This window comes from Myotis brandtii, unplaced genomic scaffold (genome assembly GCF_000412655.1).
Source record: "Myotis brandtii unplaced genomic scaffold, ASM41265v1 scaffold410, whole genome shotgun sequence".
Taxonomy (NCBI): domain Eukaryota; kingdom Metazoa; phylum Chordata; class Mammalia; order Chiroptera; family Vespertilionidae; genus Myotis; species Myotis brandtii.
Window position 1 is genome coordinate 1,497,613 of NW_005365764.1, and position 3,593 is coordinate 1,501,205.

Sequence of the window (3,593 nt, forward strand, 5' to 3'; positions counted from 1 at the left end):
CCTGGGCCGGGGGAGGAGCCAGGACTCCTGGCTTCCAAGCAAGGCGGGGGGCGGAGGGCGGGGGGCCGGGGGGGCAAAAGGCTGGAAACCCAGACAAGAGGACTCCTGTCTAGCCAGTTCCTCCCTCCGGCTCCCAGGGCCACCCACTTGGGCAAGTCAGGACAGCACCCCTCCATGCCTCCATTCCCGCATTTCTAAAATAAAAAGAATAATCTCGCCCCGCCTCGTCTCGTATGTGTGTGAGTGTGTGTTTCATTCTTTAGATTAAAGTGGTAACTGCTCCAGGCCATGAATTCCAACAGATCAGAAGCACGCGGAGTGGAGGGCTCCCTTGGAGGTGCCACTGCTGAGAGTGCCTTGTATGTGCTCCCAGACGTTTTCTTCACAGGTGCAAGCACACACCTGAATGTGCTTTGTAATGGCGGATTGCACACGCTGCTGCGATTTGTTTCTGGCGCTTAGCAATATATCACGGCCACCCTTCCATGGAGGTCCACAAAGATCTGTCTCGTTCTTTTGAAGGCTGCATACTATTCCACAGTGTGGGGATATACCACTTTGTAAGCCATTCGATTGGTGGACATTTAGGCTGTTTCCATTTTTTCCACCCCACAATCTATATATATAAAAGCCCAGCGACCAGAACGGCGGAATGGCCAGAATGATCAGACCGTCCGGTGGCTATGATGCGCACTGCAGTAGCCAACCAGCCTGATCCAGGCCCCGATCGGCCCCCAACACCCTGGTCAGGGGCGGAGCCAGATGGCCAACTGCCATGGCTCCTCCCCCTGGCCAGCCCCACCCCTTATCGGCCCCCTTCACCCTCCACACTGGCCCAGCCCAATGGGCTCCCATTGGGGCAGGCCGGCTGGACCCCACCCATGCACGAATTCATGCACTGGGCCTCTAGTAGACAATAATACAATGGACACCATTATCTGAGTGCCTGTGAATAATTCCACAGGTACGTCCACAGTGCATTCCTGGGAATGGCATGATGAGAGATGGACGAGCTGGAGTCTGCAACGTGCATGGTTCATTAGGAGAAGGGACAAGTTGGTGACAGACAGTAACTCTGCCCAGAGAGGACAGGGCCGCCATGGATTTTGCACACCCGTAGCATTTCACTTAGAAACTGATCCACAACGCCTCCCCCTCTTGCTCCCATTATCATCACCAGCATCAACACTAGCATCATATTGGGGCTAAGGCACCCCCTGTCCCACCAGCCAGACCATTGGCACCAGTGCCATTACCATAACCAACACCATAATTTCCACATCAGCCTGTGTTCTCAGTTGCAGACAAAAAGGCCCGTTTGATTTAAGTGGGAAGGTTCTATAAAAAGCTACTAGGCAGCCCTGCTCGGTGTGGCTCAGTTGGTTGGGCATTGTCCCATGCACTGAAAGGTTGCCGGTTCGATTCCCGGTCAGGGCACATGCCCGGGTTGTAGGCTCGATTCCCGGTCAGGAGTGTGTGGGGGGCAGCCGATTGATCTATGTTACGCTCTCACATCAATGTTTCTCTCTCGTTCCCTCTCCCTTCCTCTCTCTCTAAAAATCAATAAACTATTTTGTAAAAAGATATGAGGCAAGCACCTAAATGAAAAATCTAAAATTATGAAACTCCTAGGAAAAAAAACATATGAGAAATTCTTTAAGACCTTGGGTCAGGCAAAGATTTCTTAGAGCAAAAGCATGGACCATAAAATAAAAGATTTGATAAATGTAACTTCACCAGAATTAAAAACGTCTGCTCTTTGAAGACACTCTTAAGAGAATGAAAAGACAAGCCACAGACAGGGAGAAAACATTTGCAAAATGCATATCTGATAAAGGACTGGTAACCAGATATACAAAGAACTCTCCAAACTCAAAAACAAGAAACAACCTATTAAAAATATGGGCTAAAGATCTGAATAGACATTCAACAAAGAAGATATATGGGTGGAAAAGAAGCACATGGAAGAATGCAAAGCGTCCTTAGTCATTAGAAAAACGAAAATTGAAACCACAATGAGAAACCACTACACACCTATTGGAATCAGATTTTAAACGCTGACAGTATAGCCCCAGCTGGTTTGGCTCAGTGGATAGAGCATTGGCCTTCGAACTGAAGGGTCCCGGGTTCGATTCCGGTCAAGGGCACATGCCCAGGTTGCAGGCTCGATCCCCAGTAGAGCCAGCCGATCAATCATTCTCATCATTGATCTCTCTCAAAAAAAAAAAAACTGACAGTATGAAATGCTAGCAAGGATGCAGAGCAACTGGAACTGCCATATGTGGCTGATGGGAACGCAGAATGGTGCGGCCACTTTGAAAACCTGTTAGGCAGTTTCTAATAAAGTTAAACACATACTTAACATGTGACCCACCAACTCCACTCCTAGGGATCTACCGAAGAGACACTGAGATCTATGTCCTCGCAAAAAGCTGTACGTGGGTGTTTGTAACAACTTTACTCATCATCAGAAATTGGAAACAAGCCAAATGTCCATCAGCAGGTGAATGAATAAACAAGCTATGGTACACCCATCCAATGGAAAACTGCTCAACAATAAAGAACAAGTTACTGCTTAACACAACAATATGACTCTCACAAGCATCCTGCTAAATTAAAGAAGCCAGTTCCAAAAGGCTGCATGTTGTATAATTCAATGTACATGACTTGTTTCAGAAAAGGCAAAACTATAGCAACAGAAATCACATGAATGGTTGCAAGACCCTGGGAGAGAAGGAGTGGATTCTACAGCATCAATGATGTGTTGTTAATGTTTAACAACCGGCTCATGGGAGGTGGAAGATATATATACATACATGTATTTACAAGTACATGTGTATATATGTGTGTATATGTGTGTGTATATATATGTATACACATGCATATGTTTATTATGAATCTTACTGACTTAAAGTATGTATAGCACATATATTTTTATGTGGGTAAAATTCATATAACATACAATTAACCATTTTACTATGTTAAAAATATTTTTATTGATTTCAGAGAGGAAGGAAGAAGGGGAGAGAGAGAGAAACATCAATGATGAGAGAGAATCATTGATCGGCTGCCTCCTGCATGCCCCCTACTGGGGATCGAGCCTGCAACCCAGGCATGTGCCCTGACCGGGAATTGAACCATGACCTCCTGGTTCATGGGTTGATGCTCAACCACTGAGCCACACTGGCTGGGCTGTTCATTGTTTTTATAGAAACACAACTGAGCCCTACTCAGTTTGCTCAGTGGATAGAGCATCAGTCTGCGGACTGAAGGGTCCTGGGTTCGACTACGGTCAAGGGCACATGCCTGGGTTGTGGGCTCGATCCCCAGTAGAGGTCATGCAGGAGGCAGCCGATCAATGATTCTCTCTCACCATCGATGTTTCTATCTCTCTCTCCCTCTCCCTTCCTCTCTGAAATCAATAAAAATATATTTTAAAAAGAAAGAAAGAAACACAACTGATTTTGGTGTGTTGATCTTGTTCCCTGCAACTTTGCTAAATTTATGGTGTATAACTTATCAATGATACAATTATAAACTTCACATGGCCAATTGATTCTCACAGAATGCTTTAGTTAGTTTTGCCAAACTCA